The 27,236-nt window shown below is 37.2% G+C and overlaps 1 protein-coding gene and 2 long non-coding RNA genes across 3 annotated transcripts in view; all 3 read right to left on the reverse strand.

The window, feature by feature from the left end:
- Positions 1–27,236, reverse strand: part of LOC119794439 — a 96,254-nt gene that overhangs the window by 49,282 nt on the left and 19,736 nt on the right. The gene's annotated exons all lie outside the window — the stretch shown is intronic.
- On the reverse strand, positions 5,341–9,613 carry LOC119794450. The gene is made up of 3 exons (XR_005282219.1): positions 9,529–9,613; positions 9,223–9,294; positions 5,341–5,379 (listed from the first exon to the last, which is right to left on the reverse strand). It is a non-coding gene; the product is annotated as an uncharacterized LOC119794450 (long non-coding RNA).
- On the reverse strand, positions 7,121–8,478 carry LOC119794451. Its single transcript, XR_005282220.1, has 3 exons — positions 8,328–8,478; positions 8,121–8,201; positions 7,121–7,167 (listed from the first exon to the last, which is right to left on the reverse strand). It is a non-coding gene; the product is annotated as an uncharacterized LOC119794451 (long non-coding RNA).

Raw genomic sequence — 27,236 nt, forward strand, 5'->3', positions numbered from 1 at the left:
AGCAGATGTTACTCCTGCTTCCTCAACAATATGCTCAGACAGAGACAACTGTCCACCTACAGTCCGCCTCCACTTTGCTTTAGTGAGGAGTTTTCTGTGAAATGATACAAAAAGGATCAATAATGCAACTGAATTATGTACTTCAGATGGCCTAACGTCCTTCTTGTCCTTTAAGAAGCAAATATAATTATAGATCAGAGCCATTTAACCTAAAAATGCTAGCTTTAGTCTGATCATCACTACCAAAAAAATGACAAAACATAAACTACTGATCAAGACCAGCCTGTAAAAATTGAACAGTATCTTAGTGTTAAATAAACAGACATTTAAACACCACTTTATGGAAAATCATTTTAGCATGGAGAGCTCTCCTCGCAAAGTATTGGGATTTGCTGTCACAGCGGCCCGCTGTCACCATAGGCTACCGCTACCCGACAGCGGCGACCAATAACAAAGATGGCGCAGGCCCCGTGCGGTGGAGGAGGAGTTACGTGACCAACAGAGCAAAAAAGTGATCATCTGACCAAACGGTAAGTTAACTGAGTTACTATAAAGTCCACTATATAGTCCCAGCTCTATAGAGTGATTGAGGGATTTAGGGGTTACGTAAGACTTTCGGGCACAGTAAGCTTGTATCAGCTATGAGAACAGCAACTTGTAAACAGGACAAATGGAAACGTGCATGCTCTCGCACAATAAAAAGGACGGTAAAATAAAACCACAGCTAAAACTATATTTCTTTCCACCAACCTGAGGTGTCCTTTGAACTGTTTACGTCTGTTAGGTGTTATTAACAGCTATGATGGTTAAAACTTGGACACAGTCTGATGTTGCAACAAGAAAATGATCCTAAACACTCATCCAACATTGATCCACATGTTATATCATCATCATCATCATCATCTGCTCACACACATTAAAGGAGACGTTCTGCAGAGCAAAACGTGTTTAAAGTCAGAGCTTTAGTTGGTATTGATGTCTGAGTTAGATTTTTCTTAGAACTATCAACCTGCTGTTAAAAAAAGTGATAAACAAAATCTTAGAAGGTTTTACTCACCAGATTCATTAACTTTTTGTTGATATGAGAATGGAGGTGTTGTTGTTTGACCCTTCCCCTTATCTACTGAGTCTGTGGATTGTTGATGATCCCCATCTATAGAAAATAATTACAATAATATCATATTTGGTCAGTATCAGCATTGGCCAATACTTAAAGTCTGCATTTTCTTTACTATATCGAAAATGACAATGGGGAGTGGTATCCTAGTGGTTAGGGCATAAAGCTTGGAATACTAAGGTTGGGAGTTCGAAACCCAAGCAGAAACTGCCACTCTGGCTCTCTGAGGAAGACACTTGCTCCCCGGGCGCTGCACAGTGGCCCACTGCTCTCCAAGGGGATTGGTTAAATGCAAAGAGTTTAACTTCTCTTATTAACCTCTCTTCTCTTAACCCTGGACCTGCTTACAGACCTTGCACTCTTGTTTGCCCTTTTGCAATTCATACTGTATTTTGCTCTCGCAGTTCTGACCTATTGCATTTCCCTGGACAAACCTTTAACGAACACGGAAGGATTCCCTGGAGACGTCCTGGATGCACTTCTAAACACAACAAGGTTCAGTGACTCACAGGCAGAGTGGTTTGGAATCAAACGCTCTCCAGGTCTGTGATCTAGAACTCTCAGTCTGACTTCAATCCACCATCCTTCCCTGGTCACTAATATTCCCTCTCTCATTACAGAAGCTGAGAGGTCCAGCTCCAGTCTCAGACAAGTCTTTCACATCCTGCTGCTGTTTTCTATACAATAAACTGTTAAACTATAATGCTGAATTCTGGGTCTTCAAATTCCGTTCATTACAGATTATGATGCCTGAGTTTGATTTTTGTGAAAACTATCAACCTGCTGCTAAAAAAAGTATATAAAAATAAAATCTTAGAAGGTTTTACTCACCAGATTTATTACTATTCGGTTGGATTGAGGTTGGAGATGCTGGTATTTGGATCTGGTTGTTATTTGCTGGGTCTGAGGCTTGTTGATAATCCTCATCTATAGAAAAGAATTACAATAATATCATATTTGGTCAGTATCACCAATTGCCAGCACTTAAAGCCTGCATTATCATTATTATATCACAAATGAGAGTTATATAAGGAAAACCTAGATTATATGTTGGAGTAAACTTCACAGCTATCAGGGCTAAATTAAAAATGTTGGTCTCAAGACAAACCAGAGAGCTTGAGATTCCAACAGTGGAGTCAGAGAGACGGTTTGAGTTTACTATGTCACACTAAAACTAATTAACACATAAAAAGAAAAAAAAACATCTTGGAAGGTTTTACTCACCAGATTCATTGCCGTTTGGTTGAGATGAGATTAGAGATGATGATGTTTTGACCTGTTTCGTATTTAGTGGTTTCTGATCCATATCTATAGAAAAGAAATACCACACTTTGACCTGAACACTCTCCTTTATTTCGATTAAAATATATATATATAGACTGAGCTATTGTTAAAAAAATTAGCAGTATTCCTAAACTAAAAAAAACATATCTGTGAGGTTATCTTGGCTCTTCAAATGTAAAACACCAAGATCCTTGTATTATAGTCAGTTTAACTTATTTTAGTTCATATATCACAATTTAGGCATAACGTTGATATATAAAAAATACGAAGGACATGACCTCAGTGTCCTCAATGGTAGTTAACGCCCTGTCAGTGCCAGATTATTTGGAGCCACCCAGTAAGATCTATTCCAGCATTCTGATTCCTAACTTCCTGCCTGTTTGCCTGACCTGTCTGGTCTCTCGATTATCTGAGCCTGTCTGAACCCTGTCTGATCTAAAGGCCTGGCTGTTACTGGACCTGGAACTGTGCAGGTCACCTGGCCTGAACCCTGGACCTGCTCACAGACCTTGCACTCTTGTTTGCCCTTTTGCTATTCATACTGTATTTTGCTCTCACAGTTCTGACCTGTTGCATTTCCCTGGACAAACCTTTAACGAACACGGAAGGATTCCCTGGAGACGTCCTGGATGCACTTCTAAGCACAACAAGGTTCAGTGACGTCACAGGCCGACTGGTTTGGAATCAAACGCTCTCCAGGTCTGTGATCTAGAACTCTCAGTCTGACTTCAATCCACCATCCTTCCCTGGTCACTAATATTCCCTCTCTCATTACAGAAGCTGAGAGGTCCAGCTCCAGTCTCAGACAAGTCTTTCACATCCTGCTGCAGTTTTCTATACAATAAACTGTTAAACCATAATACCCTGTGTTCTGGCTGAATTCTGGGTCTTCCGTTCATTACAGTAATGATTTCTGAGTTTGATTTATGTGAGAACTATGAACCTGCTGCTAAAAATAAATATATATATATATATATATATATATATATATATATATATATATATATATATATATATATATATATATATATATAAATAAAATATTAGAAGGTTTTACTCACCAGATGTATTACCATTCGGTTGGATTAAGGTTGGAGATGCTGGTATTTGGACCTGGTTGTTATTTGCTGGACCTGAGGCTTGTTGAAGATCCTCGTCTATAGAGAAGAATTACAATAATATCATATTTGGTCAGTATCACCAATTGCCAGCACTTAATGCCTGCATTATCATTATTATATCGGACATGAAGAGTTGTACAAGGAAAACCTCGTTTATATGTTGGAGCAAACCTCACAGCTATTAGGGCTAAATTTAAAATGTTGGTCTCAAGACAAACCAGAGAGCATGAGATTCCAACAGCGGCGTCAGAGAGACGGTTTGAGTTTACTATGTCACACTAAAACCAATTAACACATAAAAAAGAAAAAAAAATCTTAGAAGGTTTTACTCACAAGATTTATTACTATTGGGTTGGATTGAGGTTGGAGATGCTGGTATTTGGACCTGGTTGTCATTTGCTGGGTCTGAGGCTTGTTGATGATCCTTGTCTATAGAGAAGAATTACAATAATATCATATTTGGTCAGTATCACCAATTGCCAGCACTTAATGCCTGCATTATCATTATTATATCGGACATGAAGAGTTGTACAAGGAAAACCTCGTTTATATGTTGGAGCAAACCTCACAGCTATTAGGGCTAAATTTAAAATGTTGGTCTCAAGACAAACCAGAGAGCATGAGATTCCAACAGCGGCGTCAGAGAGACGGTTTGAGTTTACTATGTCACACTAAAACCAATTAACACATAAAAAAGAAAAAAAAATCTTAGAAGGTTTTACTCACAAGATTTATTACTATTCGGTTGGATTGAGGTTGGAGATGCTGGTATTTGGACCTGGTTGTCATTTGCTGGGTCTGAGGCTTGTTGATGATCCTTGTCTATAGAAAATAATTACAATAATATCATATTTGGTCAGTATCACCAATTGCCAGAACTTAAAGCCTGCATTATCATTCTTATATCGGACATGAAAAGTGACCTGAAAACTCTCCTTTATTTGGATAAAAAACAACTTTAATTTAAACTGAGCTATTCTAAAAAAAATAGTCACATTTCTTTTAGCCAAACAATTTTTATCTGTGAGGTTATCATAAAAATGCCACAAACTGAGATTTATAATAGATTGTTAACCCTGCGGTTAAGTTTATTTGATTTACATGAACAACATTAGACCCATTCAGGTATGTCTTTATTGACAGTTATCTCAGCCCATAAACTAATCTCACCTTTTTTAAGATGCATATCAGCAGAATCTGCAGTCTGGCTGGAATCAGGTTTCCCTTTTTTTACTTTAACTACACTCCCGTCTGCTGAAACACATCAGAATAAAGTTTTCTGTAAAATTAACACATGAAACTGACAAAACACATCCAGTTATTCTATGTTTAATAAATTCATGGCTTCATTCTCAGTGGAATATACTTCAGAAGTATGAGGGCTGTATTTATATTGTTGGTCTCTCTCTCATAAAAGCTGAGATAATGAGTCAGAATGAGGAGGGTGCAAGTACTAAAAAAAAAGATATTCAACTTGCTGTAATGAATCAATGGGGAGGCGGAGCTGAATGTGTTAAAAGCCCCCCCGCTTCTAAAACCATGTTTCTCCAAATGGTCATAGATGTTAAGCCTGAATAAGAACAGGAACAAAAACAAAGATCAGAATGAAATGAACCCATCAGATCCTCCACTGATCTGAGGTCTGTCCTCAGGTCTGCAGTTCTGCTCTGGTTCTCCTTGGTTCTCCCTGAATGGTTCTAGTGCTGAATTCTGGTCTAGAAAACAATCACTGCATTGTAGGTTTTCACTTTACTAACTTTGAACTTGGTGAGTTCTTTTTTCATTTTTAACACCAAACAATGGTAAATGTACACTTACCATCTACTTTATTGGCATCAGTCAGCAATGGATGAACTTCTGTCAATAAGACACCATAAACATGTGAGTTTTAGTTATAATAATTGAACATTTTAATAACTTTCAATTTAATGATGATCTTAATATCTTTGGTTTATTTTCCCTCAATGATCATGAAACTAAATAGTAATGTCAGGCTGTGATGTCTTTGAGGGTTCAAACAAAGGAGCAAACCAGGGAATAAATGATGGATTTGAGACGGCTGATAGAAATAAAGTGACATTAAATCATATTTAATTTGTTTCTGATTGCAAAAATAAGGGATCCAGACTGTTGGACATTACTTTGTGTGAAACAGTGGAATAAAGACTTTAGTCACCTTTATCAGGTCTGGTTGCTGATTCTATCACATCCTCACTTTTTCCATTTGACCCTGAATTTCTCATTTCTGTAAAATAGGAAAAGTTAGATTTATTAAAACAACTAAGCTTCTTCAAGCGCTCTGTTGTTGATGAAACATTTGGATTAAAAAGCTTGTTTGTCTATAAAAAAAAATCATGATGTTATTTACAGAGGACAAAAAAAAAAATAAGTACACATTACATTTCAATCAGTATTTCCTAAAGCAGGCACTATAAATTGTTGTAATATAATTTTACAATTTTTAACTCAGCATATTAAGCCCCTCATTTAATAGAAAGATCTTCACAACAGTGAAAACTCTGGTTTTAGGAAAATAAAGAGTTAATTGTTAACCGATCAATAAGGTCAATCAACATTAGCAATATTAACTCATTAATACGTTAAATTCCTAAATACGATAATAACTCATCAGTAAACATGTAAGTTTAGAGGCTAGAAAGCTCTAATAACTTTCAATTAAATGATGATCTTAATATCTTTGGTTTATTTTCCCTCAATAATCATGAAACTAAATAGTAAATGTCAGGCTGTGCTGTCTTTGAGGATTCAAACAAAGGAGCAATTTTCTGTGTCAGTCCTAAAACTGGAGGATCCTTTTTATACCCTGATCAACAAAATCATGTTTCTCTGAACAAGACGGTCTGTTGAACTTTTGGTTCAGGCTGATTTAGACGACTAGAAGAAATCTGCCTGCTTTGAAGAAAAATGTGAGGAAATAAGGGATCCAGACTGTTGGACGTTACTTTGTGTGAAACAGTGGAATAAAGACTTTAGTCACCTTTATCAGGGCTGGGTGCTGATTCTATCACATCCTTATTTTTTCCATTTGACCCAGAATTGTTCATTTCTGTGAAATTTCAGTATTTCCTAAAGCAGGCACTATACATTGTTATAATATAATCGTACAATTTTTAACTATTAAGTCCCTCATATAATAGAAAGATCCTCTTGAATAAAGTGAAAACTTTAGTTTAAAGAAAATAAAGAGTTATTCGTTAATCGATCAATAAGGTCAATCAACATTAGAAATATTAACTCATTAATACGTTAAATTCCTGAATACGATAATAACTCATCAGTAAACATGTAAGTTTAGAGGCTAGAAAGCTGAGCCTGAGTTGTTTTACAGATGTTTTACTTCAGCTTTGTTAAGGTGAGAAATGAGCTGTTGGAGGTTTGTGATCATTTATCTAAGACATCATAATAGTTTTTGGTAATTTTTTTCTCATTTACTCAAACCTTTAAATATTTGTCTATTCAAGAAAGACCTCAGAATGAAACTGAAGGAGCAACCTGAACACAACAATGAAACTTAGGAGTTAAATCTTTTTAGCTCAATCTAACCTCCTTTTGTCTCTTCATCAGTAGAACCTGTAGTCTGACTGGATCCTAGCTCCACTTTGGTTTTTACTGTTTTCTCCTCAGCTGCTGAAACATATCAGTTTAGTCTTCAGTGAGAGTATTCATCAATACATCAGGGGGGTTTATGAAAGTTACAAGTTCTTTAAAATCAATTTGAAAATTACACGGAAATGTACTTATATAAGAAAATGTTATTTATATTTTTGAGTATTTAAAGGTAAATTGGAGGATTTTTGTGAATTTTTGATAAGACCCACTCTCTCCAGTTTGAAAAAAATGCACATGCACAACCCTGTAGCTGCTTCTGAGAGTGAACGCCTGTTAAACATGAGTGAGAGAATGCATGAGCCAATTTCTCCTTGTGCACACTCTGTCTCCTGCATGCACCTGCTCCACTCTCCACTTGCTGCCAGAACAGAATCTAATCCCTCTGCCTCCATGTCTCCTCAGACGTTTGTTGCTCTGCCTGTTCCTGTAGTTCAACCTTATTGGAAACGCTGCAGCTACCAGCTACGTCCCATCCTCAGTGCTGTTCCAAGCCTCGTCTAACTTTCTAGCAGCTCTAAGCTGCGTCCTCTTAACACAAAACTCTGGTTTTAAGAAAAGGAACAGTTGATCGTAAGTCAACCAATAAGGTCAATCAACATTAGAAATATTAATTCATAAATACCTTGCATTTCTAAATACAATAATAACTCATCAGTAAACATGTAAGTTCAGAGGCTAGAAAGCTGAACCTGAGTTGTTTTACAGATGTTTTCCTTCAGCTTTGTTAAGGTATCACTGAGAAATTAGCTGTTGGATTTTTTTCACATTTCAAACTGGAAGATTTACTTGAATGTCACTGATAGTGATCATTTATCTAACACAGATTATAAAAGTTTTTGGTTATTTTTTCTCATTCACTCAAACATTAAAACATTTGTTAATTCAAGAAACACCACAGGATGAAACTGAAGGAGCAACCTGAAACACAACAATGAAACTTATTGTTATATTTTGTAGCTCAATCTCACCTTCGTTTTTCTCTTCATCAGTGTAACCTGCAGGCTCACTGGATCCTGGATCCTTTTTGGTTTCTTCTAGTTTCTTCCCAGCTGGTTAAACATATCAGTTTAGTCTTTAGTGAGAGTAGTCATCAATCATCAGGTGGGTTTATGAAAGTTAAAGATGGTTCTCACAACAATGAAACTTAGAGTTAAATCTTTTTAGATTAATCTCACCTTCTTTATTCTCCGTAGCAGCAGAATCTGCAGTATCACCGGATCCTGGTTTCCCTTCGGTTTCTTCTGTTTTCTCCTCAGGTGCTGAAACATATCAGTATAACATTTTATGTGAGATTAAACATAAAACCAATGTAAGGCATCCAGTGATGATAATCTATTCATGGGTTCATGCTCAGTGGAGGATACTTTACAAGAAGCTGAGATAAGTGAGATTATGAGTCAGAATGAGGAGGGTGCAAAGTACTGAATTAAAAAGAAAATAATTTTTTACTGTAAACTGTTGGGGGAGGTGGAGCTGCATGTGTTAAAAGTCCCCCCCCCAGTGCTGAATTCTGATCCTGGTCTAGAAAACAATCACTGTGTTGTAGGTTTTCACTTTACTAACTTTGAATAGGGTGAGTGCTTTTTTCTTTTTATCACCAAACAATAGTAAATGTACACTTACCAGTTACTTTATTGGTAACAGTCCGCAATGGATCACCCTCTGTCAATAAGACACCATAAACGTGAGTTTTAGTTATAATAATTTAACATTTTAATAACTTCAAACAGAACAACGATGATCTAAATATCTTTTTATTTTCACTCGATGATCATGAAACTAAATGGTAAATGTCAGGCTGTGCTGTCTTTAAGGGTTCAAACAAAGGAGCAAACAAGACGCCTGATAGAAATAAAGTGACATTAAATCCTCTTTAAATTGGTTCTATTGCATTTTCTGTGTCAGTCCCAAAAGTTTAGGAGCATTTTTATAACCTGATCAACAAAAACATCTTTCTCTGAACAAGACAGTCTGATGACAAGGATGTCAGCCTGCTATGAAGAAGTAAGGGATGATTCCAGACTGTTGGACATTACTTTGTGTGAAATAGTGAAATAAAGTCTCAGTCACCTTTCTCAGTGCTGGTTGCCGATTCTGTAACGTACTCATTGAGTTTTCCATTTGACCCTGAATTGTTTTTTGCTATAAAAGAGGAAAAGTTAGATTAGTTATAACAACGAAACCTCTTTAAGCTCCCAGTTGCTGTTTGTAAAGCCTGCAAAAAAAAAGCTATTTATATGTACTTGATTTACTAAGAACAAAACAACTAAAATTCCATGTTAAAATTAGCTTTCTATTAAAATGACTGTAAATCAATGAGAAGATGGTTCTCACAACAATGAAACTTAGTGTTTAATCTTTTTAGCTTAATCTCACCTTCTTTATTCTCCGTATTAACAGAACCTGCAGTATCACTGGATCCCAGTTTCTCTTTGGTTTCTTCAGTTTTATCTTCAGCTACTGAAACATATCATTATAACATTTTACGTGAGATTAAACATAAAACCAATGGAAGGCATCCAGTTGTTGAGGTATATTACCAACATGGAGCTAAATCAGTGGGCTGAACCATCCACCTGAAACCATCCCCCTTGTTAGCCACCTGGAACCCATCCCCCTTCTCTTTTCCACAAGGGAGAACAAAGGATTCCCTCCAAAACAAGAACAAAGAAGACCTGGCCCACTGTGGGAGGCGGCCACCTCAAATGGACCAATCAACCGAATACTCCAACAGGAAGTTCCCCCATGTCACTCATGGCACAGACCAATCAGCCGATACTTTCACAGGAAGTGCTCCCGTGTCACACATGGTTTAAAGCTACAGTGTGTAATTTTCAGCGACATCTAGCGGTCAGACTGCAGACCGCAGCAACATGAACATCTCCCCCCCACCGCTTCTCCCCCCCAACTGTACGGCGAGCGTTACGGGACAAAATGTCTTCCACGACGTCCGCATCACCTACCTTCTCAAGTGATGAGGTTTGTTTACATAGATAATTTTACAGATAGTATTTCATTAGTCTGTGTAGGGTATAGATTTCATGTAGACTTAAGATAATAAATATACCCGTTATTTTTTCTACATCGTTGTGACGTTTTGGTGAGCTGCTTTGCATGGTGATATAAACAGACGAAGTAATTGTAGTCATTAGTTTAACAGCGAGATCGTGTTCGCTGGAAGAATATATATTCCCCGTTTACAGAGTCCAAGTCTTGTTTGTGGCACGGGGGTTACAAGGCGAGGAAGAGGGCGAGGAAGAGGGCAGAGAGGCCGTGGTGGGCGTGCAGCTAGGGCCAGGCGAGGGAGAGGTGAAAGCGGGGTGACTAGAGGAGAGGAGGAAAGGCTTGAAGATCTCCAAAGGAGCCGGAGAGAAGTAACCGAGGTATATATCCGTAGCTCGCTAATATGCAGCTTCATATATCTGTCTCTCTCACACACACACACGCCACTATCAGCTGTGGTAATTTTATGAAGCTGTGGCCTTATCTAGGTAATGCTACCAGACATCTTGAGAATAGTTTGGTTGAAACGGGATGTGGGGGTGGGGTATTACGTGTATAAAAAGACAATTGTGTGTGTAGGATTAATTACCTGTCCAACAGAAAACTGGCGACTTGAGCGTCACTTTGAAAACCTTTTTCCTCCATCAGTGACTTCCATCGTGTAAATGCCGTGCCAATGTTGATCCGTGTTTTTTGTCACGCTTGCGTTTATTCTCGTTGTGTTTCCGCTTCTTAGATGACGGGGGTTCGGTGTCCGCCGCTTTTCGTTGTGATACAGAGTAGGCATGATCCTCCATTCGTCTGATGTTTGGCCACACAGTTTGCAAAGTCACTCACGCCTGCCGCCTTGTTTACCTTTCTTGTTACTGAAGCGCCGTATACCTGCTTCTTCTTCTTCTTTGGTTTCAGGCAGACTAAACGCTTTTCAGGCATAATACTGCCATCTACTGTTCAGTATCGTCTCAGTTAATCTCTCTCAACTTGCCGTAGTTACTTTCGAGCGTAGTTTGTTGCCTCTGCGCTTGCCGTAGCGCAAAGATGTCAGCCTCCATGGCTGCGAGACCCGCTCCTATGTAATTATAAATAACGAATTCTAAGGCAACGCAAATATTATGGTTAAAAGGCTGAGCTCATAGGTGATGATAAATAACATAGTTATGTATAATATATTCAATTTCTGACTGTATATCCCTGTAATTATTACACAGTGTAGCTTTAAAAGCCAGAAGCAGACATTTTCTCTTCCTCTTTTTCCATGGGTTTGCAGCCCGTCAGGAGAGGCCCATTTCACGTGAAATATCAGAAGAAAGCTGACTGGAAGTAGCTTTCGTTTTCCTGCATCGAAAGTCACGGATCGCAGTGTTCCATCGTGCATAGCAACCGCGCTGACTGGGAGATAGAAAGCCTTTGAAGCTGACCGCGGAGTTTCGTTCTCCCCTTCCTTGGATGAATCGGCTGAGAGGACGCTCTCTTGCCGATCACCTCCTAAGATCACCTCCTGAAATCCCTCCTTTCCAACTCGTGAGCAGATCAACCCCTCTGCTGTGGCCCGAGCTGACTGAACTTTCCCGAGGGGCGGACCGGGGGCAGAGAACCTCTGCCCGACAGAAACCAAGCTGCGGTTGCCGTGGAAACGCCAACCTCCCTCGGACGACGCATCTCACAGTAAAATCAATTTACTTTCCTTTGATGCATCAGGATTGCTGTGCTCAGGCGAGAGAAAGGCAGTTTAGGGTTTTGAATTAATGCTGATGTTCTTTTTTTTTATCTGTGCTGATTAAGGGTTTGTTTATTTGGTTAAAATAAGTGTGTGCTTTTTCTTTCTTTCTTGGCTTTCCTGTCCTCTCCATTGTTTCTGCTTTGAGATAGAGATAAAGTTATCATATTCAGCCACGTCGGGTCCCGTGGTCGCCGCCATCTTGATCACAGGTCGCCCCCCCCATTTCTCTTTGTTCCCCTCACCGCGTGGAGAACAAAGGGGGGTGGTCCCCATTTAGCCACAACCATTCACACACATCACTACATTGCCAGGCAAAAAGGGGTTTTTGCTGAACGCTGCTATTGTTAATACATGTTCAATAATTTACCAATACTAAGCTGGATGTATTAATGTTCATGATCGATTGCACTGTTATCATTACACCTGCTGCTTGTTAATGCATTTAATCATTTGCTGATTTTAAGTTGGATGTATTAGTTTACACTAATCAATTGCACTATACCTGCTGCTAGCGGACATTAATGAATGTATTAATATCTGGCATATTTTGGACAATTTCAGACGCCAGTAATAGTTATTTCGTTGTTCCTATCTCGTTTAATTCTTTATTTTCGATTTTTCTTTTATTTTTCTTTTGAACTAGTCATTTAATCTACCTCGTGTTTATTTTTCTAGTAGTGTGTAGTGTTTGCATAGATGTTAGATTTCTGTAATCCTGAATTATTAGAATAAAGACATCATTGGTTAATCTGTAGTGGTTTTGGTCGTTCATATAACGGAGGGTTTATCACTCAGGGCAAACCCACCCCCTTTTGGTAATAGTGCGAATAAACAGAGATAGAAGGTTCTTTATTGATAATTTAATAGCTTTGCTGATAACTTAACCGGGGCCACTAGACTGGTGGATACCTGGATTTTAACAGCCGGTCCTGGAACCCTCCAGTTGTGGATCAACAACCGGTAAGTAGATAACTCAGGGCTATAGTTATCCACCTAAGAACACTAAATTGATTTTGCCTTCGATGTTGAATAGGATAATAATTAACTATAACTCCAGTTCTAGTTAACCATCTATTCATTATCTGCAGGACATTATTTTTGCACAACACAGTGATGATAATATATTCATGGGTTCATGCTCAGTGGAGGATACTTCATTACATTTATGTCTTGAAGACAAAAAAAAACATGAAGCCTCCACTGTTGAATGCAGAAGAAACAGAAGTTATTGTCTTTAGACCAGATTCTCTAAAAATAAACTGATTATTCAGTTACTTCATCTTGATGGGATTAAATAGATTAGATAGAATGAAAGATGTAGGTTTATATCTTTTCATCACTAACAAAGTGATAAACTCGGCTTAAAAAAAACTGCCCTCTGAAAATACTGTATAGTAGGTCTCACTATCTTTATATACATTTGATCAGTGTTGTTATCATGAAATATATTTATAAACACAATATTCTGACACTCTGATTTATTCAGATTTTTTGGGACAGACATCAGCTGATTAGATCCAGCTCTACTGAGTCATAAAACAAATATCCTCTTCAGGAACTTTACAGACAGATCTAGTTTCCACACAGAAATATAAAGTTCATTCAATCCATTCATGCAGGTAGATTCAGAGTAAATTTAAATGCATTTCATTTGGATTGTTAGTATAAAACGCCAAGGTCTGCTTCAGTTTATTAAGCCAACTGGTCAAATATTTTCTATGGGAGGAAATCTAGATGATTGATTTAGCTGCTGGTTAAATGATGGATGATGTAAATTCTTCTAAATGACCTTCATTCAACAACTAGATGGTTAAAGCTTGGACACAGTCTGATGTTGCTACAAGAAAATGATCCTAAACACACATCCATCATTGATCCACATGTTATATCATCATCATCATCATCATCATCATCATCATCAGCTCTCACACATTAGAGGAGACACTGCAGGGCATAACGTGTTAAAACTCAAGAGTTTTAGTTGGTATTAATGTCTGAGTTAGATTTTTGTCAGAAATATGAACATGCTGCTGAAATAAAGAAAAAAGAAAAAAACATCTTAGAAGGTTTTACTCACCAGGTTCAGAAGGGGCTAATTCAAATATTTCTGGAGTTGGTGATCTTTGGTTCAGGTTTCCATCAGCTGAACAACAAAACAAAACAAAACTAGAACTACTCACGATATAAAGCTGATACAAAAACTGAGATTTATAATAGATTTAAAACCCTGAGTTTTATTTTATTAATATTTGCAGTAAAATGTTTTACAAAATCTGAAGTATCAGACTGTGACTCTGAGGGACTTCCTGCTGGTAGATATTGTTTCCTGGAGTCACAGAAGCACCTTTCCTCTCAGCAGACTAGAACCAGACTGGAGAAAAAGACTTGAAATCATCTGAGGTCAAAGCAGGTGGGAACGTCACCAAGGCAGCTAGGAATTCAGACTGTAGGAAACATCCTGTGGCTGATTGATAAAGATTCTCAGTCTCTATAGTTGAGTCATAAATAGGTGACTCAGTAAAACGCATGTGTCAATTTACAGCTTCTAATACAGCAACTAAAACAAATATCGGATAAGAAACATGTCAAACAAAAACATATGCGTATCATTATTATGTAAATCCAATTCAAAAATTGGAATAGATTTCACATTTTAATTTTTTCCTTATTGCCAACTTATGCATGAATGTAACATCAAATGCTTCATATGAGAAAATCAAAGTTTAGATGTTACAACTTTGCAAAACTACAGATTTATGGGAACGAATCACTAATATAACTTGTAAATCGGTGATTTATACTCGTAAACTTGGTACACGTAAATTTGATATCCATGATTTGTACTTGTATTGTTGCCAAGATCTAACTTTGTAAGTAGTATTAAAATTAAAAAATTTGTTGACTCACAGATGAAACATCTGATGTCACATGATTAAACAGCGAGGGACAAATACCTATTGTAAATTTCTACCAGTTAATTGATTAACATTAACGTCTTAATTAACAGTTATCTCAGTCCATAAATCTCACCTTCTTCAGGCTGCATTTCACACAATCAGGGATCCTATGTTTAATATATTCATGGGCTCATGCTCAGTGGAATATACTTCTAAAGTATGAGGGCTGTATTTTTATTGATGGTCTCAAAAAAGCTGAGATAATGAGTCAGAATGCAAAGAACTAAATAAAAAAGATATTCAACTTTACTGTAAACTGCCCTCTGAACATATTGTCTATTGCTGTAATGAATCAATGAGGAGTTGTAGCAGCATGTGTTAAAAAGCCCCCAACATGTTTCTAAAACCATGTTTCTCCAAATGGTCATAGATGTTCAGCCTGAATAAGACCAGGAACAAAAACAAAGATCAGAATGAAATGAACCCATCAGATCCTCCACTGATCTGAGGTCTGTCCTCAGGTCTGCAGTTCTGCTCTGGTTCTCCTTGGTTCTCCCTCAATGGTTCTAGTGCTGAATTCTGATCCTGGTTTATAAAACTATCACTGCTTTGTAGCTTTTCACTTTACTAACTTTGAATTTGATGAGTACTTTTTTTTGTTTTTAACACCAAAAATAATAAATTTACACTTACCAGCCGTATTGGTGGAATACAGCAATGGAACACATTCTGTCACAGGGACACCATCTATTAGTGGAACACAGCATAAACATTCAATTAAATTCATTTCCAAAATACCTTATTAATCCCAAAAGGAAATTAAATGTTGCAGTGACTCGTAGGTTATTTTTTTATCCAGGTGTTTATAGCTCTAAGCAGGAAGGATCTTTTCTAGCAGTCTTGCTCCAGCTCTGGATAAGCCTCTTAATGAAGATACTTTGTTGTTGTTTAAACATAATCTGAAGATGATGCTCACTGTTGTCCATAATGTTCTTCTCTTTACAAAGAATTCATCTGTCATGATCTCAGCACTGATGCTGGTCTGATTCTTCACAAGACACACCTGCTCAGCTCCGGCACATTCTCATTACTACTCATCTAATCCACACCTACAAGTATATAACCAGCCTTCAGACCAAACATCAGTGCAAGATTATTTGGGCCAATAGTGAGATTTATTGCAGCATTTTGATTCCTGACCTTCTGGGTGTTTGCCTGACCTGATCTGTCCCTGTTTCTAAGCATGCATGATTCCTGTCTAACCTGACTGCCTGCCTGTTTTGTCTGGCCCTGATCTGTTTGTCTGCCTGCCCGCTGCCTAACCTGGAAATGTTTCTAGTCCTCATGCTGGATTTCTCTCTGGTGCTTCACTGGACTTCTGATCACCTGGCTCTGACCCTGGACTTTGCCCCAGACTACGGAGTCTTGTTTGTACTTCTGTTCCTCTTGCTTACTATTGTCTTCACATTCTGAGCCTCTGCCTTACCACCAGGCTGGGACTGGTAATCTGTGATATTGGGCATTTGCCCGGTGGGCTGGTCCGAATTTCAGCGTGCGAGGGCCTAGATTTATGGCTTAAGAGATCAATAGACTTTGGTTTAAATGGGGCCAGATTTTGTATATCCAGGTGGTTTATGAACATCTTCTGGGCTGGAAAACGTGAGTCAGTGACATCTGGCCACCCTGCTGATGTGGTGAGTGTGGACGTTTCAAAAGTGGGCCGGAGTAGATGGAAAAATGCCAGGGCTGAAAATCGTTCCCAGTCCGAGCCTGCTTACCATGAATCATCGTAACTCAGCTGGAGGTGCTGATGAAGATTCTCAGTCATTCAGGTCATAGTCATTCCGTTAAAGTTAAAAAAACAAACAGATTTGAAGACGTTTCTGTACCTCTCCAGGAATTGAGAAAGCTTCCTGGAGAGGTAGCGAAACGTCTTCAAATCTTGGAAACCAAGTCCAGTGGATTGTTTTTTAAACTTTTACAGAATCAGCTGGAGGTAATCTCTGGGACTTCCTGACCAGTGACAGCAACATCATTAGTGCTACTGTCAACAGGCTTGAAATCTAACCTTGTGGTTCTTCCGAGACTGAGGACGAAGAATAGGTTAATGACATTACGTTTGTGATTGATGCATACTATAAAGCTAACCTGGTTACTAATCTTATGTCTCTATTTCCAGAGGTTCTTGCCCTAGTCACTGACATTACCTGCAGCAGTTCCATTTCAATAAACTGTGTAAAGCTTTAAGACTGGTTGTCTGGTTTGAATTCTGGGTCCATCTGTTCTGATCATCAAATCCTTGTAATATTGTAATATATCTCCATTGTTTTGTTGACATTGAGGATCAGATGATTGTTTCCACACCATGCCACAAAACGGTTCTCCAGCTCTCTGTACTCATCTTCTTGTCCATCTTTGATGCCCACAAATGATTGCAGAGTCATTTGAGTATTTCTGCAGATAACAGGACTCTCTCTGGTAACGGAAATCAGATATGTACGGAGTAAAAAGGAATGGATAGAGTACTGTTCCCTGTTGTGCTCCTGTGCAGCTGACTACTTTATTAGGCAGCTGAACCTTCAGTCTAACAAAATGTGGTCTGTTTCTCAGATAGTCTTTGATCCAGGTGATTGTTGATGCCTCCAGTTTTCTGAAGTTTATCACAAAGTAGGAGAGGCTAAATCGTGTAAATTCACTGAAGAAAACAAAGAACATGATCCTCACACTGCTCTCTGCCTAAAGGACAGTGGGTATGTTGAAGCAGGTGTATGATGGCATAATCAACTCCTGATAGCTGCTTGTGTGTTTGCTGAGGTGAACCAACACAACTCTCTCTAGGACCTTCATGATGTGGGGTGTCAGGGATTTTGTTTCCAAGTTTGAAGACATTTTGCTTCCCATCCAGGAAGCATTTTCTATTCAAAATGTCACAATTAGCTTTGAGTTTGAAGCTTTATATAGTAGCCCAAACACTTGTTTTGGCTTAGAAAACACTTAAATTGCCCCTTAGGAATAGGGAGTCATTTTGGGTTCTTTGTCAGCCTACAATACACAATACTGATCTATGTATCTGAAAGGAGAGCCGTTAGGGGCAATTGTTGGCCTGGCACCCCGGGCAAGATGTTCTGTCCCCTGCACTGGGGTTGGGGGTGGAAATGCCCCATTGCAGGGGAAAAAACAATCAAAACAAGCATCCAAAAGGACATAAATATCAGTGAAAATCCGTCCAACATGCCACTTTTACTAATAATAATTGAACATTTTAATACATTTGAATAAAAGATCTTTATATCTTTGGTTCATTTTGTCCAATAATCATGAAACCAAACAATACAGGTGCTGGTCATAAAATTAGAATATCATGAAAAAGTAGATTGATTTCAGTAATTCCATTTAAAAAGTGAAACTTGTATATTATATTCATACATTACATACAAACTCATATATTTCAGATGTTTATTTTGTTTAATTTTGATGATTACAAATGACAACAAATGAAAATCTCAAATTCATCATATCAGAAAATTAGAATATTACTGAAGACCAATAAAAACAAAGGATTTATAGAAATGTTGGCCAACTGAAAAGTATGAACATGAAAAGTATGAGCATGTACAGCACTCAGTATTTAGTTGGGCCTCCTTTGGCCTGTATTACTGCAGCAATGCGGCGTGGCATGGAGTCGATCAGTCTGTGGCACTGCTCAGGTGTTATGATAGCCCAGGTTGCTCTAATAGTGGCTTTTAGCTCTTCTGAATTGTTGGGTCTGGTGTATTGCATCTTCTTCTTCACAATACCCCATAGATTTTCTATGGGGTTAAGGTCAGGAGAGTTTGCTGGCCAATTAAGAACAGGGATACCATGGTCCTTCAACCAGGTACTGGTAGCTTTGGCACTGTGTGCAGGTGCCAAGTCCTGTTGGAAAATGAAATCTGCATCTCCAAAAAGTTGGTCAGCTGCAGGAAGCATGAAGTGCTCTAAAACTTCCTGGTATGTGGCTGCGTTGACCCTGGACCTCAGAAAACACAATGGACCAACACCAGCAGATGACATGGCACCCCAAACCATCACTGACTGTGGAAACTTTACACTGGACTTCAAGCAACGTGGATGAAGTGCCTCTCTTCTTTTCCTCCAGACTCTGGGACCTTGATTTCCAAAGGAAATGCAAAATTTACTTTCATCAGAGAACATGACTTTGGACCACTCACCAGCAGTCCAGTCCTGTTTCTCTTTAGCCCAGGCAAGACGCTTCTGACGCTGTCTGTGGTTCAAGAGTGGCTTGACACAAGGAATGCGACAGCAGAAACCCATGTCTTTCATACGTCTGTGTGTGGTGGTTCTTGAAGCACTCACTCCAGCTGCAGTCCACTCTTTGTGAATCTCCCCCACATTTTTGAATGGGTTTTGTTTCACAATCCTCTCCAGGGTGCGGTTATCTCTCTTGCTTGTACACTTTTTTCGACCACATCTTTTCCTTCCCTTCGCCTCTCTATTAATGTGCTTGGACACTGAGCTCTGTGAACAGCCAGCCTCTTTAGCGATGACCTTTTGTGTCTTGCCTTCCTTGTGCAAGGTGTCGATGGTCGTCTTTTGGACAACTGTCAAGTCAGCAGTCTTCCCCATGATTGTGTAGCCTATAGAACTAGACTGAAAGACCATTTAAAGGCTTTTGCAGGTGGTTTGAGTTAATTAGCTGATTAGAGTGTGGTACCAGGGGCCATCAATTTTGAACCTTTTCACAATATTCTAATTTTCTGATATGATGAATTTGAGATTTTCATTTGTTGTCATTTGTAATCATCAAAATTAAACAAAATAAACATCTGAAATATATGAGTTTGTATGTAATGTATGAATATAATATACAAGTTTCACTTTTTAAATGGAATTACTGAAATCAATCTACTTTTTCATGATATTCTAATTTTATGACCAGCACCTGTAAATGTCAAGCTTTCTTTGAGGTTTCAAACTAAGGAGCAAACCAGGGAATAAATGATGGACTTGAGACGGCTGATAGGAATAAAGTGACATTAAATCCTGTTTAGATTGGTTCTGATTGCATTTTCTGTGTCAGTTCCAAAAGTTAAGGAGGATTTTTATACCCTGATCAACAAAGTCATGTTTCTCGGAACAAGACGGTCTGTTGACAAGGATGTCAGCCCACTATGAAGAATTAAGGGATGACTCCAGACTGTTGGACATTACTTTGTGTGAAATAAAGTCTCAGTCACCTTTCTCAGTTTCGGTTGCTGATTTGGTCTCATCCTTATTGAGTTTTCCATTTGACCCTGAACTGTTCATTTCTGTAAAATAGGAAAAGTAAGATTTGTTAGAACAACTATGCCTCTTCATACTATGCTGTTGTTGTAACATTTTGCTTAAAAAAAGCTGTTTTTGTATAACAAAAAAAATACACATTATAATTAGTTTTCTATTGAAATCACTGCAAATTGATAAGGAAATGGTTGTAATTCAAGACAGAACACAGTCGATAAAACAACCTTTGTGACCAAGGCTTATAATCTAATCTGTGAGATCATAGATAAAACCAGCTAAACTGTCATAAAATAGTGTGTTTTTTAAGTACTTTAGTTCAACTTATACTGTATATTTTAACTACAAAAATATATATATATACATGAAATATCTTGTAAGACCAATGAAAAATTATTTAGGTATAAAAACTACATCTACTGAAATGTAAGGATATGTACTGGACAGAGTTTGGACCCAATGCTTGGTTGGGGCACCTTTTGCAAGAATAGATGCATCTTATTTCATATAAAATAGATTTGGAGAACTAAACATTATTCACTAATTCTAGTTTCTCCATCTTAATCCTCCCTGCTCTTTGTGAACCATTTTCTAAGTTTTTTCCTCCTCTCAACTTCCCATATTTCTGCTGACCAGAGACTACAGGACACTGGATCAGGTTTACTGCAACATTCCTGGAGCATAAAAGGCTGCAACCTTTGGGTTTTTCATTAGACAAAATGTTCTAATTTTTATTAGAAAAAAAAGATAAATATCTTGCTATAGAACCTGTTCTTCTTGAAACCTGCAGTAAAAAGTTGTATGTTTAAACATTTTAAGAAATGAAATAAAGACTTAACATAACAGATTAAGATGGATTTTCTGATGACCCTGTCACCACATTAGAAAGTAGGTTTAATTATAAGATTCACCAAAGATGATAAAACATCATTAAATATTTTGACCCCAGAGAAATTCAAATAACACAACACAAATAAAGCTTAAAATATTATTAAAAGTGTACATTTCATTCAGTAAATATGTTCAACAATAATCTAGATCAATAAAAGAATTAGAAGTATTAAATTGTTTAAATACAGAAATGTTATAGGTACAAGCATGTCTCTGTGTTTTACATACTATGCAGTCTTGGTTGAGGCTCATTTTGCATAAATTGCTGCACCATAAATGCATCAGAAAAGTTGCAAATGAGATCTCTAATTCCTCTGGACAACAGCATTGTTTAGCATCCGTTTCTGAATATATAATTTATGCATTAACACATTAATGTCAAGTTTTATCTTAAATAAAGTAAAGATTAATTTTAAAACAACCTGATAAAGTTTTACTCACCATATCCATTACAGTTTTGTGGGATTCTAAGAGTTACGAGTCCAAATTAATCAGCTGAGATGATATGAATGCTTGTTTGATTTTTTTTAAACGCAAAAAAAAAAAAAAAAATATATATATATATATATATATATATATATATATATATATATATATATATATATATATATATATATATATATATATATATATAATCATATTTACTAATTAGTGTTTCCACTTCTGGGAGCAAAAATACTATTTATGTCAAACATAATAAAACATGCGTTTATTTCAGTGTTACTCGTTCCTATTGTAACTATGAATGGATGCAGCCTGAAAATAATCTTCAGAAACGATATAATTATTAAATACTGAAAGTGAGGATTTGTTCCCTTAAATATTAGACAGCAGATAAAATGACTTACTTGTTCCAGTCTCAACATCATCTCCACCTAGAACAGAAAAAAAAGATGTTTAGTAATAGATCAGCACTCACACTTACTGTATGTCCTATCTATTTTCAACCATCTAGTAATGAGTATTTTGTCACAGGATAAATAAAAAGCAGACTCTCTATTAATTCCAACACAGTCCTGCTTTAAACTTCATCCCTAGACCTTCCTCTCCGACCTGTCTGCAGGTTGTTCTTTGAGGTTCTCTAACAAACCTTTGTATCCTTCATCACACGGCTGGATTAATACTGAGATTAAATCACCTGAAACTATTTTCTAAAAGCCAGAAAATCTACATTCTGAAGTTTACACTTAGCAAGATTATTACAACTTTAAACAATTCAGGAAAGCCTGGATGATGATGATGTTATGTCTCTTTAAGTGTTTCACCAGAGGATGTATTTATGGCAACACCTCAAACACTGCTCGAGTAAAATCAGAAAAGGAATCCAATGAAGATATTAGGAAGAGTATTGTGAAACTCCACAAGTCAGGTTCTTATATAGTAACAATTTCCAGATGCTTAGAGCCTCCAACATCCACCCATTCAAACAACTAAGAGAAAAGAAACTGAAGAATCTGTTAATAGAGCAAGAATATTAACGATGAAAAAAGCGCTGAACAAATATGGGCTGAAGGGCCGCTCAGAAAGGAAGAAGTCATTCCTCTAAATGTAGAGCGAACTCCAGCTCGCAAAGACTAAGATTTTTGGAGAGATCATCTGTGGTCTGATGAAAATAATTTAACCATTATCATCACTTGGACAAGAAATGGAGGTTTGTAGAGAAAATCACCCCAGCTTTCAATTAGGATGTTGACAGTAGCATGATGTAGGAGAGTTTTGCCCCAGGAAGAACTGGTGCCCTTCAGAAAATAGATAATATCAAGAGGGAAGGTTACTTTAAACTATTAAACACATTTCTATAGACATCTGTCAGGAACCTAAAGCTTGGATTTTCAAAATGGATAACTAAAAACATAACAGATAATGGTTGTTATTCAGGATTGACCAAAGCTGATAAAACCTCATGTAGTAGCTACTTTGTGACTGCAGAAAAAAACATGGCTTAAAATCTTGTCTGTTAAATAAGAAATAATACCTTCTTAAAATTTTATAAAACATTAATTTCTAGTTTGATTAAAACCATATTATACAGATTAATTAGAAAGTTATATTGTATCAGTCTGTCTGTCCAGGCTAGTTAATTAATATACCAGAATCAGAGGCCATTTAAAGTCTGTAGATTATAACCTTGTTAAAAATCACATACTGCGTAATGAACCTGCATAAAATAAGTTGAACAACAGGTTTTTATACGCATCTATTTTGTTTATATATCAACACGTGAGTGACAGGGTACAAGATGCTTAGGAAGAAAAAAGACGCTTTACTAGACCAATTCATCATTGTTTAGTGTCATTTCTACCAACACTGTTTAAAAAAAAATCACCACACTAAAGTCAAGTCAAAAAAAGTTTAAAAAGTTAAAAAACAAACCACTGGACTTTGTTACCCTAGTTCGAAGATGTTTAAAACTTGGAAAATGAAGTCCAGTGGTTTGTTTATTAACCTTTTTGGAATGACTATGACCTGGATGACTGAGAATCTTCACCAGCATACACCACCCTAAAGGCGTGCACTTATTTCCTCGATACGCTGTCTTTAGAGAAGCAGAAGAAAAATAATCCTTAAAGTCACAAATTCTCCTATTGCATTTTCTAGGCAAATCCCACATTGCAAAAAAGCCAATTTATTAATGTTCCAGGGTGAGAATACTTTTACAATCCAGGGAATATAGCTGTGTTATAATGCTTAGACATTATGCATCACCTTTCCTTATTTAGCCTTTAATTGTTGTCTAAGAATAAACAATCAAGTTAAACGATAAATATAGAATAATCAACTTACTTGTTTTTTTCCGTCTATTTAAAAGTTCTGTATCAAAGATAAATACATATGTTACAGTTTCAAACTTGGTTATTTGTGTATTGAAAACATTTACAGACAATTCAGTAACTTACCTCTCAACCTTCGGAAATATCCTACAATAGAAATAAAGACATCAGTGTTAGATCATTCATTTCTGTATCATAGTTCAGGTTTAACTTTCTCAGGAGTCCAAGAAAACTTCCTGGGTAAGATGTCATCACAATTTACACAAAATAAAACTGGATAATTATTTGCTGAAGGAAAATAAATTTATAAACAGGCTGTTTATATACCAGACCTTCTTTGAAACTCATCTACCCAACGACAGGTTAGCTAACAAATGCAATAAAACATGAAAGTAATTATGGTGTTTTTTGCAGTCTCACCTTTTTTGTACAACACAGCAGCAACAATCACAGCTACAACCAGGAGAATAATTGGTACAGCTACTGCTACAGCATGATTATCTGAAATAAAAGATTTAATCATTAAAATTATAAAATATTCAGAGTCTATTGGTTTTAAACCACAGTGGTGGCAGCATCATGCTCAGTGGAAGTTTCTCCTCAGAAAGAACAAGGAGGCTGATGAGAAGGTGGAAACATTAGAGGCTGAATAAGACTTTAGACTGAGCTGGATGTTCACCTTTAAACAGAAGGATAACCCCAAACATGCCTGGTTTAGCTCTAAGCTTAGTGATGTGTTGGAATGGCCTAGTTAAAGGCCAGACCAGATGTAAAAACCTGGAAGATAGGCCCAAAAGATAAACAGATTAGAATTGTCCAATTTTGTTTTTAACAAAACGATTAAAAAGTTGCTTTAAATATCCACAATCTTCAATTAAAAGCTTTTTGTTTTTAACTCATTTCAACTCATTTCTCCTTTAATGTTTATTTGATTTGAGATATTTAGACAGCTTTTATTGTTTAGTACAGCTTTTCAGACAGTAAATGAACATTTCCGTAAATGTGCAGCAGTGATCAAATGTAAATAAATCAAAACAAAAGAACAGCAACAGAAAATAAAGCTAGTGACAAACTTAATTAGAAGTTTCTTGTTCTTGACACAACCTCTGAGGGAAATGTTTTTCTCACATCATGTCCAAGAACAGGAGTGGGATTTTGTCGGGATTTAGAAGGGTTTTGTTAAGCAGGAAAAGTTTTGATGATTTCTCCTGCTTGTTTTTGGTTGAAACTTTCTATCATGAGTGGATAGAAGTTGGTGTTCGTATGACAACAGAAGGTGAAAACATAAAGAATAGATGGGAATATTTTCCTCTCACCTGCGATTAAGGGGTTTTCCACTGTCTCACTGGAGCTGCTGCTGACAGGGTTTACCAACTCACAGAAAAAGGAGCTTTCCTTATTCTCCTGAGAAATAAATAGAAAACAGCTCTAAACCAAACCATGAAGGTTCTACTGAGTTCTTCCAGGGTTTCTCATCCTCATACCGTTGTTATCAGCAGCTCCTTGTCGGTGGACAACTCTGTGTCACCTGTTTTCCATTTATACGTCAAAGGTCCAAAGCCAGCACTGACTTGGGCTTCACAGGTCAGACTACAGCTGGTCTTTTCCTCATTGCACTTTATGGACACTGTGGGTATTGGGACCGGTTCTGACAGAAACAGGAACAGATTATCTCAACTTGATTCAGGTTAAAACCTAACAAACCTCAGTCAAACCTGCTGAACTCACTGATAACCTGGAGTTCCTTCATCTGCAGAACTTTATTGTTGATCTCAGGTGTGTAGCTGCCTCTGTCATCTAGAGTCAGATTGTTGATGGTTAAACTTCCACTTGTTTTATCAAAGCCACAGCGACCTGGAAGAAGGATCCAGATAAAGACATCATGGATGATGTTAATCTGCAGGTTCTTGGGTTTTAAAACAATTTCTTGTTAGCAGTTCAGCTGACCTTCAAAAGTTCTATAACTAACAAGTTCCTCCCCAAACCACTCCACAGCAAGGTCTGCGTTGTGCTTCCATGTTGCTGACTGGATGGTCTCTGAAATCGGACCTGGATTCAGATCAATGGAGCCACCAACTTTTCCATAGATCGGATCAGCTGTGAATGAAAAACAAGAACATTTTCTTTCTGTTTAATCCTTTCTATCATATCGGCTGTTCAGGTCTACTTTAGTTTGAGGTTTTTCTCTACACTGAGATACAAAGAAAGGTCTAAAGATATCACCTGAAATGATGTGGATTTGTTTTACATTTCTAAAATTAAAAGATCATTAAAACATTAAATCACTACATCAAATGAACGGAAATAATGACAAAGGAGGGATTTTCTTCTTAAACTACCAGCTGATTGATTCAAAATTGATTCATTGACTTTATCTGTTAATTTAAGAAACTATTTTAAAATAACTACTAAAGTAATAATCTAATTTGATCACCTTTAGTATATCCTGCTGATTAACAGCTTCAATAATGAGTTTAGGTGACCTTTGCTGATAATCACTGCCCGTCTGCTCTTGATGCTTTAAACATAATTAATTTGAATAATTTGAATAATGAATTGAAAACTGCTAAAAATGGTCAAAAACACATTCAATATGTTTTTAAACTTTGTAAAATAGGGAGCTTTTTCAGACAAGTATCTGATTTTGGTTCTAGATATTTTAATATCTAATATAAATTTTAAAAAGGGTCAGCTCTGAAAAGCTTTGAAGGATCTATATTTCTAAACATAAAATAAAGAACAAATGCAGTCTATCCTGTGCACCACCTGATTTTCCCGTGGGTAAACAGTTGGGGGGGCAGATTTTAAAATCATAGGAGCAGCCTCAAAAAATGCCTCAGTTTATAAACTTTTTGAATGTTTTATAAAATTTTAACTTTAAATCATTAAAGTTTTTTCTTTAACCATTGAAATCTGCAGTGTTTATTTATTTATTTATTTCAGCTTCTACAATTAAAAAAGGCTGCTTGTTCTCCCTAGAGAGAGTATAACATTTAGATCTATGTTTGTTTATACTCTGTGTTAGTGTTGATACAACAGTAAAATGTCCCACCACTGCCGATCCCTTAATGACATTGGTCGCATAAGCAACATACTTGAAAAAAAGTGTGTTGAAATGATTTTTTTCAGGTTTTAAATTTGAACTTGTAGATTTTTTATTTGATTTCAAACGTATGGCCCTGTTTTGTTGTGAGGGGCCGGGCATCAGATAACTGGGCGGGTGTGTGGTCTCATGACTAAGGCCCCGTCCACACGAAGTCAAAACGAACACGAAACGCTGATATTTTCCAAAACGTTTGCCGTAAGGACGGAGACGTAAAATAAATGTGATCGTCCACACGAATGCATGAAAACGCTGCAAAATGTATGCCAGGCCTGTAAGTGGCGCTGTGGTGCCAAAGCAAAAATAAGCGACGAAATGTTGGGCATGCGCACTAATATTTATACATGGTTGCCCTGCGGGTCCATTTTCGTGGTTCAGTCAAATTCAGGTGCTGAACTATGTCGTCGATATTGCTCTGT

This window comes from Cyprinodon tularosa, unplaced genomic scaffold (assembly GCF_016077235.1).
Source record: "Cyprinodon tularosa strain WSP-4 unplaced genomic scaffold, ASM1607723v1 ctg48, whole genome shotgun sequence".
Classification (NCBI taxonomy): Eukaryota; Metazoa; Chordata; class Actinopteri; order Cyprinodontiformes; family Cyprinodontidae; genus Cyprinodon; species Cyprinodon tularosa.